Consider the following 17,236-nt stretch of genomic DNA (forward strand, 5'->3'; position numbering starts at 1 on the left):
ACCTCTTAGCCAGATTAAGAAAAAAAGACAGAAGACACAAATTATTAATATTAGAAATGAAAAAGCGGTCATCACTACTGATCCCATGGACATTAAAAGGATAATAAAGGAATATTACGGAGAACTCTAGGCCCACAGATTTGATAACCTAGGTAAAAGGGACCAATATCTTGAAAGACACAATCTACCAAAACTCATACAAGGAAAAATAGATCAATGGCCTATATCCATTAAAGAAATTGAATCAATAATTAAGTACCTTCCAAAACACAAACACCAGGCCCAGATGGGTTCACTGGTAGATTCTACCAAACATTTAAGGAGGAAATTATACCAACTCTCTATACTCTCTTCCAGAAGACAGAAGCAGAGAGAATATTTCCTAACTTGTTCTATGAGGCCAGCACTACCCTAATATTAAAACCAGACAAAGACATTGTAAGAAAGGAAAGCTATAGCCCAATATCTCTCATGAACATAGACACAAAAATCCTAAACAAAATATTAGGAAATCAAATCCAACAATGTATAAAAAAGCATGTGGTACAGAAGGCCTGGGTTTGAGCTTCAGGTTGTCACATACTATTTAGTGGCCTTGGACAAGTCACTAAAACTTACTTTATCATAATTGACACCTGCCTACCTACTGTATAGTACTGAAGAAATCAAATAAGAAAAAAATCTGCAGAAGCACATCAAATTACATTGTTACTCCAAACTAGGAAGCACTAATTTAATGAATCACAGCAATGATACCCTGAGCGACAAGAGTCAAGAGTGGGAGTTACTGAAATCAAAGCCACAGGTTTAATCTTGGATGGGCTTCAAATTCCCACTGGTATTCATGGCAACAGACTGTAGCTCCAAGTCTAAGTAGCCACCTCCAGGATGCACAGACAACCACCAGGACCAACACACGCTCCCAAGAAAATGACTTGAAGATGCAGATCCTGCAGACAGTGGCAGGACACCACATCTCTCAGGCACCACCTAAGTGCATGACAACACTGCCATCCTATGTTTCTGTAGAGGCTGCATTTATTTTCCACTAAGTGTTCTGGCAGACTGCTTTACCGGAACCTATTACACAGCCACCAATTTATTCGAAAAGGGGAGAAAATAGACACACACAAAAAAAATTCATTACCCCCAGGATATGTCACAGTTAATGGTAATTAATCAAACTTTTTTCCCTTCGTGTAGAAAACCAGCCACATAAATAACCATATCAGGGATCAATGGAGCATCTGTTTCATCCCTTAAAAAAGCTACTGGCAGAATGCTGCTCAGATTTTCTGGTATGCTTAAAGAAAACTATTTTCAGACAAAGGAGCTATACTTTTATTTGGAAAAAGAAATCCATAATCTCTTTCCTAAATGTGTTTTCTATGCCATAATTACATTCTTTTATATATGTGTACACACACATTAACACAGGTGACTTTATCAGAAACGCACATATAAAAAATTTAGGTTAGTGCCAATAAAATAGGAAGATAAGGCTTTAGGAATTTCCTTTGACATTTTAGTAAAGCAAATTTCATTTGGAAATGTTTCTGTACATCTAAATAGCATAACTATACTTATAAAAATGTCTAATCTCCCGAACTCATATCTATTGAACAAAATGAAGGAAAACTGCCCCTTATTTGGCCAAATAAATGGCCAAATTATTCTGCCAACTAACCTAAATTTGGGTGTTTGCATTGCCTTTAGTACTGCTAGTATCACCAAAATTCAAACTCCATGTATTCTGCTGCCCTCTCCAAAACCAAACCCCATAGGGAGCTTCGTCCTCATGCTCCTCAGCAAATTGTTTTCACAGTGAAACGTATTTAACCAGGTGCCATTTTAACCAACATCCCTGATAGGTACCCGGGCAACAGCAGCCCTTTTCAGTGCCTCGGCAACTTTTGTCAGCTAAAAATACCTTAAACATAAAGGGATATGCTAGTGTGGCTATGGTGGGTAACCTATTTGAAAAATATATAATTTAACACTGCTGGCTATTTCATTTATCCTTCTCTGATTTAAGGTATTTCAAAGAATTAGACTTTTCTTTCTGGAAATGTCTGAACATATTTCCTTGAATTCCCTAAAAATATATTTGGCTAGATTAGGTCATTAACTCCAAGAAAAATAAACACTATTATTAATAGCTATGGCTTGGAGAGCAGTTACAGTGTGGCCTGAACTATTTTAACAAATTCATACATTTGCCTTTTAGCTTCTTACTTTGAAGATTGCAAGGTTTCATATTTTAATGAAGATTCTAACAGATAGAAAAATATTGGGGAGTCACAGGAATGTAAGGTACAGCACAGGGAATATAGTCAATAATATTGTAATAACTCTGTATGTGACAGATGGTAACTAGACTTATCCTGGTGACCATTCCATAATATATAAAAATATCGAACCACTATGTTGTACACCTGAAACTAACATTGCATGTCAATTATAATTCAATTTAAAAAATATTAAGGAGGAAGGGAGGTTGATAATGAAATCCCCCTATACAGAGTCAATCTTATTTCACTCTTAAGGATACCCAGGGAACAGAGCCAGTACCAAACACAAGGGAAGGGGACTGCTGCAGAGTCATTTGCAGAGGTGGTCCCTGAATTCATACACGTACCAAATGTTACCAAATATTATTTTAGCTCAGGGTTTCTCAACCTCTACACTACTGATATTGTTAAAGAAAAAATATTCTGACACTTGCTAAACCAGTAAGGAAGATTTTATTCAGGATTATCGCAATGGCTGTCGACTGTTGCAATAGGGGAGAGCGATCAGGTTCAACTCTAAACACTGCAAAGACAGCTGGGAACTTATACTAACAATCAGAGTGAGGGGGTCAAGAGATGGAAAATTACTAAGACAAGACATCAAGGGTAGGGGGATTCTTACCAAACTGACCTAACAGGAGTCTTGCTGAACACAGGCCAGGGTGATCAGACATCAAGGGTGGGGGATAAGGAATTTGATCAGATAACAAGGGTGATCTGGTATGGAAAGCTAGCGGTGCTGGGGTTCACTAAACTGACTCAGCAGAATCTTGCTAAAACTGGGCTAGGCAGGCCAAAGACAGGATGGGGGCCAAGGCTGAGTGAGGCCTAAACAAGAAGGCTTGGAGGCGCCCAACTAAAGTTTGGGAAGGAAAGAGTCTTTGTCAACATCTTGGATCAGTTAAATCTTTGTCTTGAGAGGCCATTCTGTGCATCTGAGGATGTTTAGCAGTATCTCTGGCCTCTACCTACTGATTGCCAGTAGCACCTCCAACCCCCTCCACCCCCTCCCGCCCCCAGGTTGTGACAATCAAAAATGTCTTGAGACATTGAAACCACTGCTTTAGACCAAGGATTAGCAAACTTTTTCTGTAAAGGGCCAGACAGTAAATATTTTCGGCTTCGAAGAATACATATACATATTCTTCTTTGTCTTTTTTCAACCATTTAAAAATATATAAACTATTCTTAGCTGGTAGATCATAAAAAAATGCAGCAGGCCAGATTTGGTCCTTGGTTGCCAAGCTCCACCTCAGACTACCACTTTCCAAGTAGATATAGACAGTATACATATACTATTATATTCAACAAAATACAGATTTACTTAAACTATGATTTGGGTCTTGGTAACTTTCTATCAATATTATTTTCTCAAAGGAGGAAGAACAGAATTAGAGGCAAAATCTTGTGGCAGTCCACATTTTTTTTTTTTTTTTTTTTTTGCGGTATGCGGGCCTCTCACTGTTGTGGCCTCTCCCATCGTGGAGCACAGGCTCCGGACGCGCAGGCTCAGCGGCCATGGCTCACGGGCCCACCCGCTCCGCCGCATGTGGGATCTTCCCGGACCGGGGCACGAACCCATGTCCCCTGCATCGGCAGGCGGACTCTCAACCACTGCGCCACCAGGGAAGCCCCACGTATGTTTTTACATTAGAAAAGTAAGCCAATTCACAATAGCCTGGGGAAAACTGCTCCCGCAAATCTGCCCTTTCCGCTCTAAACACAGCCCAAACCTTGCATTTCCATCCCTTGGTCTTCAGATCCCCAACTACATAGCGTTGATTTAGGAGTTTGTTTTAGTTGGTGTTTTTTAACTGATACTACTTTGGTTTCTGTTTAACATGTTTTTTCATACTCTCTCTCTTCATCTAACATTCTGGAATGCATCTCTAAAATTAATCTATCCCAGGCTACAGAGTCTACGAATATGAAGTAGGTCACTGGAACACCTTATCTTGCTTAAGGGTCAGTTACATTAACCCCCATGTGCCACAATCCTCTCAGCTTTTGCCTCTAGAAACAAATATGTCCTCATATATTAACAGGATTACCCTGGAAATGATGACATGCTAAAAATGACCCTAGGACTATCTAAAGGTTATACTACAATCCAGCTACTGAATGTGAGAATTTAAGCTATGTGGTACTCTTGTTTTTAACAGTTACAACAAATACAACTGAGAAGAAAAAAAAGACCCAGAACCTTGTATATTTCAATTCACTAGATTCCATTAGGCAAGGTCTAAATTACTAGGAAAAATGGAGAAAATATCTCTGAACAAATGCAGTAAAACATGTCTAACCTCATAGGATATATCTGCCATGTGCTTATTCTTCTTTGATAAAACATCAACATTAAAATGTCTCCTTTGGGGGCTTCCCTGGTGGCGCAGTGGTTGAGAGTCCGCCTGCCGACGCAGGGGACACGGGTTCGTGCCCCGGTCCAGGAAGGTCCCACATGCCGTGGAGCGGCCGGGCCCGTGAGCCATGGCCGCTGAGCCTGCGCGTCCAGAGCCTGTGCTCCGCAACCGGAGAGGAGAGGCCACAACGGTAAGAGTCCCGCGTACCGCAAAAAAAAAAAAAAAAAAAAAGTCTCCTTTGGGAGCCCCCTGGCAGTCCAATGGTTAGAACTTGGTGCTTTCACTGCAGGGGGCATGGGTTCAATCCCTGGCGGGGAACTAACATCCAACAAGCTGAGTGGTGTGGCCAAAAAAATTTTTTTTTAATTCTCCTTTGATGCTGACACTGTAACTAGCAAAGCAGAAGCTTACCATATTCTTTTTTTTTTTTGGCCACACTGCACAGTTTTCAGGATCTTAGTTCCCCGACCAGGGATCGAATCCGTGCCATCAGCAGTGAAAGCGTGGAATCCTGACCACTGGACCGCAGGGGAATTCCCAGAAGGCATATTCTTTATTTTTGAATTAATTTATTTTCAAATCATAAAAACAATATATAGCCATTGCGGTATATAGAGCCATTGCAATATATAACCAACAATATATAGAGAGAGAAAATATAAAGATAGTAAAAATCACTCAAAGCACCACCACGAGACAAACTATTTTTAAAGCTTTAATATATTTCTTCCTAGTCTTTTTTCTATACTTTCTAATAATTTCATAAATCTTACTAAGTCGGAAGCATAATTATGTGTGTTTATACACACACTTGGCAAAAGGTTTCAACAAATAAGAGATCTATATTTTTAATGTCTTTCGCTCATTCTTTTATAAATCTATCATAAAAACCCAGAAATCTAGGGACTTCCCTGGTGGTCCAGTGGTTAAGAATCCGCACTTCCATTACAGGGGGCGTGGGTTCGATCCCTGGTGGGGGAAATAAGATCCCACATGCTACGTGGCATGGCCAGAAAATAAATAAATAAAAGTAAAATAAAATAAAAACAGAAATCTAAACAAAGTTATGTAAAAATGTACTGAGTCTTTCATTGAAGATTATTTCTAAGAGTGAAAAACGGGTACAAGCAAAGTGTTGAATAATAAGAGAAGGATTAAATACATATGGGACATCCCTATAATGGAATGAAGGACAACTATTAAAATTGGATTTTTTTTAAGAATTTAATGACTTGAAATTAAATCTTGATTCCTTCTCCTTCCATTTAATTTTACATCCTGAGCATTTTCCCCAGTCATTAAATTCTAAAAATAATCTAATTTATAAAATTTAGATTTTAGATTTCTTAATATCATTGCCAATGTTCTAGCAATTTATACTCGTACCAGCAGATTCTAGGGTACATCTCAATGAGCCTTTAAGAAGGTATACTCTTAAATCAACAAGTGCAAATACCTTGAAAATGTATTTCAATAATGATTCATGAAAGTAATTATTTAGATTTTTTAGATGCTTGTAATTAAATCTCCTAAAACATCCAAAAAAGTTGCTAATTTTATGTAAAGTGGCTAGAAACAAAAAGCGGTAAGATTCCTTTCAAATCCACATTTTATATATATACATTTCTTTAAGTGCTGACATACTGTTCTGCAAATTACTTACTAAAACTGTCTGTGACCACTTAAGAGGAAATCATCCTAAGCTGTGTAGCAGCTTCTAGTTACCACTCAAAAAGAAGCAACCGAAACAGACAATTAAAACAAAGTTTGGTGAGTCATATGGTAGGGAAAGAATGGCATGCTATGACATCATATAAGAAGAAGCATTTAACCCAACCTGTTGGTTGGAAGGCAAATGGATCAGACAAGCCTTTCCAGGTGAAATGAAATCTAAGCTGAGTCCTGAATATGGAGATGAAGGTGTTAGCCAGGCAAATGGGGCAGTGAGGGAAGAGTACTCCAGGAAGAGGGAAGAGCGTATGCAAAGGCCCAGAGGAAGTAGAGAGAATGTGACATATTACAGGGGGTGCAAGTCGTTTACTACGGCTGGAGCACAGAACTGGAGTGGGAGAGCACTCTTCTTAGGGCCTCCAAAATTACAGAGGCCCTCCCTCTCTGGCCAGACTAGACTCCGGACTTTTTTGTATTGTTCTTTTATTAAAATAAATAGAAACTAAGGACCAAAAGAGGCAGAGACTCTTCCCAGCTCTCTTCCTTGTGGCGAGATTCTTCAAATGGTGGAATTGTCCTGTTCCTCCAAATTGGTGGGGCTTGCTCAACAATGAAGTAGATAATAGGGGGCTTGCCCAACACTGGAGGACCAGTCGAGGAGGGTGAGTCTGGCAGATGCAGGCAAGTGTCATGATGAGATTTACTGCTAGGAAGAATAACACTCTGGCAGTAATATAAAGAAATGGATGGAAAGAGGACACCGTTATAACAGCGGGGGCAAACAATGAAGGAGGTCCGGACGAGAATACCTACGATGGAATGCAGAGAAATGGAAGTGTGCTTTGAAGAGAGACTAAGTAGGTGGACTGGAGAGGACTGAGCAGATGTCCAGGTAAAGGGGAAGGGTAATCCTAGATGTCTAGCTTGGGCTACTGAGAAAGGAAGGCAGCAGAGCACAATGATTAAGATTCCTCGCTCTGGGGCTTCCCTGGTGGCGCAGTGGTTGAGAGTCCGCCTGCCGATGCAGGGGACACGGGTTCGTGCCCCGGTTCGGGAAGATCCCACATGGCGCGGAGTGGCTGGGCCCGTGAGCCATGGCCGCTGAGCCTGCGCGTCCGGAGCCTGTGCTCCGCAACGGGAGAGGCCACAACAGTGAGAGGCCCGCGTACCGCAAAAAAAAAAAGAAAAAAAAAAAAGATTCCTCGCTCTGGGATTCCATCTCTACCAGATAATGGTTTTGTGACCTTGGGAAAGTTACTTCAACTCCATTTGCTTCAGTTTCTGCATCTGTATAGTGGGAATAACAGTAAAGTCTATCTCAAAGGATTTTGTGAGGAGTTACATGGAAGTTCTCAGAACAGGACCTGGCATGTAGAAGATGCTGGATAAGTATTAGTCATGTAAAGGGTGATGGTGATGCCATTCGCCAAGATGGAGAACACGAGAGGAAGTGCAGATTCCAGGGGAGAAGAATGATGAGTTCAAGCTCGGATATGCTAACCTAATCTGCCTGCAGGGCATCCAGGAGGCAGCCGATGACATGGGGCTACAGCTCCGAGGAGAGTTGTGAGTGTCAGATGCTACTTTATAAAGGGTGGTGCTAAGGAGACATCTGAGCAAGGACCTGGCAGACAGGAAGAAGCAGGCCCCAAGGGGACAGCACCCAGTGAGATGTGGAGAAAAGAACTCGGGCAGTCCCTAGGGAACACCGACATTCAAAGGATAGACAGAGGGAAACAGACTGGGAAGGAGCAGTCACAGAGACAAGAGGAAGACTCACAAAAAATAATTCTAATAAAGCTGTACCGTAAAAACTAAAGAAACAAAAACATGAATGACATTGAGATAAGGGCGACGTACCACAGTGCACAGGGAATCAGCTTAGAGATTGGAAATCAAGGGTAGGGACAAAAAGATCTCAATAAAAAATAGTATTCCCTAAGAACCAGCATTTACAGTTTACTAATTTTTTTTTTATAAATTACCTAGAAGAACCACATAGTGAAATCTCCAAGTTTATAAGACGCAGAGAGCTCTTTTAGTGAGCGGACTGCCTTACCAATGAGGATAAGCCTGCGAAAAATCTCCTACAGTAATCTGAGTAGCCAAGAAAGAATCACATTTTTCAAGGAAAGAAAGCAGAACATAATGGCTTCACTGAAAAATAATGCAAACTGCATTTTGAAAATAAAGTTCTGGCCCCGAAGCCTTCAGTTACTGAACACAAAAAAGCCACTTTAAATCACATCACTTTGGGGCTTAGAGGAAACAGAGATAGTCATTGGTCCAGATCGTAGATATGGGAACTATTCTGGAAATCTTGCTGAAAAGCAGATAACTGAGTCATCCAAGACCACTGAGTCAGAATCTCAGGGTACGAGGTTAGGAAAAATGTACCACTTTCTGACAATTTTTAAACAAGCTTACCAGACAATTCACGTGCACACCAACATTTGGGAAGCCCTGATCTGCCTGAGCAGGAGACCAAGGGCTAAAGAAAATGAATGGCTTGGACAACAGCACACAGCTAACGAGAGCATCTAGAGCAGTTCTCAAACTCTAAAACGCATCAGAATCATCCAGAGAGCTTGTTTAATACAAATTTTTGAGCTCTACTCTCAGCGTTTCTGATTCAGCCCAAGAATTCACATTTCTAACAAGTGTCCAGGTGAGGCTGCTGCTGCTCACCTGGGGACCACACTTTGCAAACCTCTGGTCTGGACCAGTCATTAGAGACTCTTCTCTGAGTACATCAACTCAATGCAGCCTGTACCCTTAAAGAAAAGGCAGGGTATTTCAGGAATGAGGCTGAAAGTGAAATAGAAAAACATGACAAAATATAAATTTCATACATGTATTCTAAGCCCTTCTGGTCAATTGGAAGAGTCATAGAAAGCTGGAAAAGACCCAGACTAAGCTAGAGTGAAATTATAAGGGTCAGGGAACATGAGAAGAGACCAAAATGACTGAATAAATAAAAAGACTAAATTCACAAAACAAGGTAGAGACAGGTCATGATTTTAAAATCCGTAAAATTATGAAAAGGTACGTGCAGAATGAACAAATTTCAGAATGACAGCATTAGGCAGCTGGTTTGATTATTTGACTGTGAGAAGTCGTTTTTAAGTCTCTTTTTTGTGTTATTTACTCAGAACATCCCAAAACAGTCTTGAGGCTAAATTTTAACTCAAAACAACTTTTGAAAATGGTTTCCCACTGGTCCCACACAAAGCCAGGGAAGCCACGGAGAAACATTCCTCACTCACCACCTCAATTCTGTATGACTCAGACATTCTGGTATTACATTAGAAAGAACAGCATTCCAAGGCTACTCTAACTGCTCCTCTTTTCTCATATAGACAGCCCTTAGCCCTGAAACACTACATTCAAATACAGAATTCTCTCAACAGCTCAGAATATCTGTAATTGCCTCTGTCTACCTGCTATTTGTCTCACTGTTCTGAGAACACATCCAAAATCCGTAACGATGAATTCCACTGACAGCATCTCCTCAGGACTGTCATGCACATATTACATCATATTGTCTTCACCTCTTTTCAAACCCATTTTCCACTTGTGGTTCTTACTGTGCTACCTCTAGTATCCGCTGTCATTTCCTCCAAAGAAATACACCTAAGTGTTAGATCCTTTCGTTATCCATTTTACTCCTACATCCAGCTAAGCTCTCCCTCTACCTTCTAAGTATCCTTGCCCAGGCTTTCCTCTTGGTTACATATATTTGCTTTTGTACTCTCCCCACCCAACTCCCAACACCCTCCTGTCTTCCCCAAAATAACCTGACTTCCAAAGGCACAATATCTGGTTTTTGACCTTTTCAAAGCCAGTGTAAATATCATTCTGTCAACACATATACTGCTATTTAGAGCTAAGAAGCAAAAACAGGATCTAAGTAACTTCTGCTACCCAGACAGGTGAATGGTTCAAGCTGGCTTAGGTTTTTCCCAGGATTCATTACAGGCTATTCTTCATCATAAGAATGTCGATTCTGCTTCTGGCCTTGAAACTAAAGCTTCCTAAGACATTAGAGGATCTCTCATTGGCCAAGCCCTATAAAAGGACACAGACACAAACAGACAGACACACAGACACACACACACACCCCTACCTGAAGACCAAAACTCAGAGTTTACCATCATCAAATTCCAAATATAAGTCATTGCCCACCAAATAACTAACATAAAACTTAAACACAGGCTCTATGCTTACCTACAATTATTAAATCTCAGTCTAAGGTGAGCTTCAAATCTATGCAATACTGTTTTGTTTCTGAAATATATTCTTAATTAGAAGCAAGAGACTTTATGGGAATTGCTACATAGATCCAACAGTGACATTATGACTGTCTGTTTGTCCTTTCTTTATCCTAAACTGTCTTTAAAAATACAAACTTCACTGCAATAAGTAGTGTTGGGAAAACCAGATATGCACATGCAAAGGAATGAATTTGGACCTTTACTCTACACCATATACAAAAAGTAACTCAAAATGAATCAAAGACCTAAAATAAGACTTAAAACTATGAAACTCTTAGAAGAAAACATAGGGGAAATGCTTCATGATACTAGACTTGGTAATAATTTCCTGCATAAGACACCAAAAGCATAGACAACAAAAGTGAAAACAGACAAATTGGACTACATCAAAATTTAAAACTTCTGTGCATCAAAGGACATAATTAACAGAGTAAAAGGGCAGCCTACAGAATGGGAGGAAATATTTGTAAACCATATATCTGATAAAGGGTTAATATCCAGAATATGTAAAGAACTCCTACAACTCAACAACAAAAAGATAAATGATCCAATTAGAACATGGGCAAAGGACACTGACTAAACATTTTTCCAAAGAAGATATGCTAACAAGCATATGAAAAGATGTTTAACATTACTAATCATTATGGAAATGCAAATCAAAACCATGAGATATCAGGATGGCTACTATCAAAAAACAAAACAAAAAACAGTGTTGATAAGGATACGGAGAAACTGGAATGCTTGTGTACTATTGGTAGGAATACAAAATGGTGTAGCTGCTGTGGAAAACATTATGGTGGTTCTTCAAAAAATTAAAAATAGAATTACCATATGATCCAGCTATTCCACTTCTAGATATATACCCAAAATAGCTGAAAGCAGGAATTCAAACAAATATTTATATACCCATGTACAAGTAGCATTATTCATAATAGCCAAAAGGTTGAAGCAACCCAAATGTCCATCAATGAATGAATGGATGCACGAAATGTGGTGTGTATGTGTATTTATGTGTGTGTGTATGTGTGTGCATGCGTGTGGGTATAATGGAATATTATTCAGCCTTAAAAAGGAAGGAAATTCTAACACATTCTACAACATGGATGAACCCTGAGGACATTACTCTAAGTGAAATAAGCCTGTCACAGGAAGACAAACACTGTATGAATCCACTTCCATGAGGTATCTAGAAGAGTTAAATTCATAGAGACAGAAAGTAGAATGGTGGTTGCCAGGCGCTGGGGGAGGGAAGAATGGGGAGTTGCTTAATAGGTAGAGAATTTCAGTTTTGCAAGATGAAAACATTCTGGAAATTGGTTGCACAATAATGTGAATATACTTAACAATACTGGAACTATACACTTAAAAATGGTTAAAATGGTAAATTTTGTGTTGTGTATTTTAACACAATTTTTTAAGTATAAACTTAATGAAATATTTTCTTGCAATAGACTTAACTTATAAATCTATAGTCACATTTTTATCTTACATAAAGTGTATTATCTCTTAATATTAACATGCACAGAATGCTATAATATTATGTATGTCTTTGAAAGTAAAGGTATAATCTGTAGAATTGAAAATATCTAAAAAATAACACATTTTATACACAAAGCTTACATTCTGTAAAATTAATAACTTTATAGGAAGGGTTACTAAAGAATGCACATGATAATGAAAATAACATGGCATCAAAGTCTAGTACTTGATGTTAATACTCCATTTCATGTAGGGTATTCAAAGAGCTTCATAAAATCTCAGAGCTCTATAAAGAAAGGATTTCACCTGTCTGAACCATAAATTGCACAGCAAAGCTTTCATCACAATGTTTACTGAAAAATGCTTGACTGGATGCTAGAGTAGCATAGCACAGACTCCAGGGGCCTCTAATACCTACCTTTGGTGCTCCAAGGACAATGGTGCTTCAAGGACAAAGGACGACTCTGCCTGAAAAAGTTTCAACGTCACACCCCCTACCTGACTCTTAATCGCCCTCCCCACCAAGTTGCGGTGGTTACGAAATTCCTGAGCCCACCTGGGCGACGGGACCTGTCCCAAATAAGGAAAGGCATCTGCCCTGTCCCACTCCCACCCTATAGAAGGAAGGTATATGTGCCTCAACCAATCAGTAAACGAAATTTTCACCTTGGACCGTTCTTTTATTTTCTGCCTATAAAAACTGATCAATAGCACATGTTTGGGCTCGACTCTCCCAGACTACTAGGAAGTCAGCCCGCTGTTCTGGCAGTGACCCTTCTCTCTAATAAATTCTATCTTCTTTACATTCTGCCTTGTGTCTGGAGATTCTTTTCCAACCCGCGTTCGGACCACGACACTACCCCGTTACTCTTTACCCTCCATCTGAATAAGATATCTGACGTACGACTTACTGGCAAATTAAGAAGATATTTCATAAAGATATTTCAAAAAACTTAGTATTCAGCATCTAGAGGTTAAAAAACAGATTTATCTATTTGCATCCAATGAAAAATATATCCATTTTGAATTTAGACATAAAGTTCAAAGTATAGCTTTATTCAGTTACATTCTTAATTTGATCTAATAATAAGCTATTTGAGAACATAACCCTGTGTCACAACAGTATACTAAAAGTACTGGCACTGTTTTATTCAAAGCAAAAATTAAGGTGATTACAACACCTTTAAAACCAAAAATACAAAGATTAGGTACAACTATGCTTTTATTGCATTGGGGGTGTCAATCTTGGGTGGTATTTACTTGTAAAACGCAGATTCCCAAACCCTTCCCCCTAGCACTCTGATTCAGATTCTGACACACTAGATGGTGGCCTACTAATTTGTATTTTCAATGTGCTTTTTAACAAGCACTCTAACAAGGCTTTGAGAAACAATGCAAAACACACCTCTAATAAGATGCTAATTACAGTGCCTTAGAGGTATACCTTATGAGGAAGTTAAATATCATCTTATTCAACCTGATAAACACAGGAATCCTTTCTACAATACTGACAGATAGACTGATTGATCAATTTTAATAAGAAAGAATACCAACATTTATATACAAATAAATAGCATATGCTTCTCTGTAAAATACAAGTCTAATCACTTATTTTAACAAGACTACCATTGCTTGAAACTTAGAGTCACCTCTTTCGAGAATTAACTTTCAATACAGTGTATAAGCCTTCAAACACATATACAATTATAAAAAGAGAAACTGGTTTCATTACGTTATTGCTCCTGATCAAAATTAGAACTCCCCAGATTCCGTAGCTCTGAAGACATTTAGATTACTTCCCAAATACACCCTCACAGGGTTGAGATTTGCCACCACAGAAAATAGGATGTTTAGATACATGTTTATGTATGGCCAAGTCGCTTTGCTGTGCACCTGAAACTATCACAACATTGTTAATCGGCTATACGCCAATGTAGTTTAAAAAGAAAGAAAATAGGGGCTTCCCTGGTGGCACAGTGGTTAAGAATCCGCCTGCCAATGCAGCAGACACGGGTTCGAGCCCTGGTCCGGGAAGATCCCACATGCCGCGGGGCAACTAAGCCCATGCGCCACAACTACTGAGCCCGCGTGCCTAGAGCCCCTGCTCCACAACAAGAGAAGCCACCGCAATGAGAAGCCCGTGCACCACAACGAAGAGTAGTCCCCACTCACCGCAACTAGAGAAAGCCCGTGTGCAGCAACGAAGACCCAACACAGCCAAAAATTAATTATTATTTTTTTTTAAAAAGAAAGAAAATAGGATGTTTAAAAGAATGCTACCAGAAGATCAAGATGCAGTTCCCAAAGAAAAAATGTTTAAATGTTTTGAGAAGAGGAGAGAGTGTAGCCTCTCAGAAACACTGCTTTGAAGAAGATAATGTTCACCTCTTTGGACAGGCAATGTTGCCTGCCATTCCAGTAAACAAAGAATGTTGCTGCCATTCTAGTAAACAAGGACCAAGCCATCAGCTGCTGCAGCATCCCACCCCACCACCACTGATGGTACGCCCTGAGGGGAATTCAGGATAGAGAAAAACAGGAAGCATTTTGTGCTTTGGATACTGGCCCTAGATAGTTAAGATGCATATCTAAGGAATAATTTCATTCAGCCCAGATTCTTACATCTCCCCATACACAGAAAAGCATTAAAATCATTAACTTGCAATGTCTGTTTTTGTGATTAGCAGTTATCTTTTGATGTTCAACTACATTTTTGTTCCAGCCCAATACGCCTATGCACCCTGGCTCCTCCCTAAACTCTCTGGAGCAGCTCCTCAGAGGTATCTGAGAGGCTGTCTCCTGGCCTATAGTCCTCAGTAAGGTCCCCGAATAAAATTTAACTCGAAACTTCCAGGTTGTGCATTTTTCTTCTGTCAACACTTGGATGTGTAAATTCAAGTAGGCTTACTTTTTTTTAAGTTTATTACTGAACATCACTGAACACATCTCAATAGTAATAAGAAAAGACGACATTACCTGTGAGTGCTCTGTTCACGAGCCTTCTGCTAGGTTGCGTTTGCTCACTTCACTCTATCAGAGGGGTAGAAAAGATTTCTCCAACACTTGGCACTGCTGGCAACGCCCAGAAGAAGACTTCCAAAATCTACAGAAAGGAATTAAAAAAAAAAAAGCCCCAGAATCATTGATATACCACAAAAAAAACCCAATCTAAATTTCTCCAGTTTTTCTCCCCCATATTTACCACCATTTGTTGTGCACTGAGTGGGTTCTCCTCAGATTGCACTTATTATTAAAAAAAAGTTATAAACAAGGGACCTCCCTGGTAGTCCAGCGGTTGAGGGTCCACAATCCCAGTGGCAGGGGGCGTGGGGGAGTGGGGAGGTGGCAGGGTTTGACCCCTGGTCGGGGAGCTGGATCCCGGGTGCCCCAGCTAGGAGCCTGCATGCCACAACTAAAGATCCCGCATGCTACAATGAGGATCCCACAAGGGGCAACGAAGATCCTGCGTGCCACAGCTGAGACCCAGCACAGCCAGACCAATAAATAAATAAATATATATTTTTTATATTTTTTAAGTTATATGCAAAAATCAAATCTTTACTTAGAATTCTGAATGCTAGCCAGAAATGAAAGACTCCTACTGGGTAGCAGAAAGTAGAGAAGGATTCTTCTGTCCTCCAAGAGATGGTAAGTAATTATATACTTCTTTTAGAAGAGAAAAAAATGTGAAACTAAATAAATCCATATCCATGCATCAGCAGCATCATAGTATAAGGACAACAAAATATAAAATAGCAAGGAGAGGATCACAAATAACTTTCGTAACCTACTTTTTTAAAAGTGTGATACTCCCCAAATATTCCCTGGTACCTCTGACCTATCCAAACACTGAGAGTTGAAAGTTTAGTTTCTGCCATCCCATGGGTAAAGTTTACTTTGGTCTTAGACGCACATTTCATATCATCAGGCCTAACTGGGAAGATAAGTTTCACAATACAAATGCATGGCTTAATCCCTACTGTACAGGCAGAAAAACATAAGCTTAAAGAAGGCTGGGAAATTATCCCACCTAAGATAAACAGTGCAGAGAAGAGGTGTCCCGGAAAGGACAGCAAAGAGACTAACCCGAAGCGGTTAGAGCATGAAAGGCAGAAGCTAATGCAAATGCTGAACAAACCCCATGAGAAGCCGCTATTCTAGATCAGAACAGGTGCAAGCTAGAGACAATGACCAAGAAAAAACAATTTTTAAGAAAACAATAAATACTATACTTAGTTAAAGCATGGGAACCATTTAAATGCCCAATAACTGGGGAAGAAGAGTTAAGTAAATGTGACAAAAAGACATAATTTAGTTAACCACGATTTTGTTAGCTGTCAGAAAATTTTGAGTTTTAATAAAGTGAGAAAACGCCATTTATCACATAAAGAAGAAAGAAAAAACAGAGTACAATGCTGTAATTACATATGATCACGATCACTTACGCAAAGCAAGAAACAAGAAGCAACTTGTTCTGATATAGTTAGAAGTATTTATAAGTGAAATTTCCCCGACTTTAGATGGGTTAAGGTGAGCAATTCAAGTCAGAGTCTAGTACAACAAATAGGTCTTTTCAAAATCTCTGCGTAGCAAGGATGCACCACTCACTAACATAATAATTTTTCTGGAACAGCCCTGTATATTAAAGGATGGTTCCCTATAAGTCACTGTAAGAGGTTTTGTGTGTGTGTGTGTGTGTGTGTTTGACCTATAGATGTCTCAAAGACTTGGAATGCAATACCTTTTCTTATAACAAATGTTTTGTGAAAGGGAAAAAAATGGAGGAAGGGACCTCAACTTGACCTAAAGCTTCAAAACTAGGCACAGTTGTAATGCCTGGGCACCAAAGAGTGCGTATGGGGCATGAGAAGCAAAGGATAACATTTGACAAGCAAATAAACAAATTCTTCTTATTAAAATTTTGTCAGTACCTTCAAATCCACTCTCTTCACTCTACTCAATTATAAAGCACCTGGGGGCTTCCCTGGTGGCGCAGTGGTTGAGAGTCCGCCTGCCGAAGCAGGGGACACGGGTTTGTGCCCCGGTCTGGGAAGATCCCACATGCTGCGGAGCGGCTGGGCCTGTGAGCCATGGCCGCTGAGCCTGTGCGTCCAGAGCCTGTGCTCCGCAATGGGAGAGGCCACAACAGTGAGAGGCCCGC

At 39.8% G+C, this 17,236-nt stretch overlaps 1 protein-coding gene across 14 annotated transcripts in view; it reads right to left on the minus strand.

Annotated features, from left to right (window-relative positions):
• FHIP1A (FHF complex subunit HOOK interacting protein 1A) overlaps positions 1-17,236 on the minus strand; it is a 275,556-nt gene that overhangs the window by 182,231 nt on the left and 76,089 nt on the right. For 13 of the 14 annotated variants that reach the window (XM_067736672.1, XM_067736678.1, XM_067736671.1 and 10 more), the window contains one exon: positions 15,052-15,178. The exons of the other annotated variant lie outside the window; for it this stretch is intronic. The gene's annotated coding sequence lies outside the window, so the exon portion shown is untranslated. The remainder of the gene's footprint in view (positions 1-15,051; positions 15,179-17,236) is intronic. 14 annotated transcript variants of the gene reach the window in all.

The sequence above is a fragment of the Pseudorca crassidens genome, chromosome 4 (assembly GCF_039906515.1).
Source record: "Pseudorca crassidens isolate mPseCra1 chromosome 4, mPseCra1.hap1, whole genome shotgun sequence".
NCBI lineage: Eukaryota > Metazoa > Chordata > Mammalia > Artiodactyla > Delphinidae > Pseudorca > Pseudorca crassidens.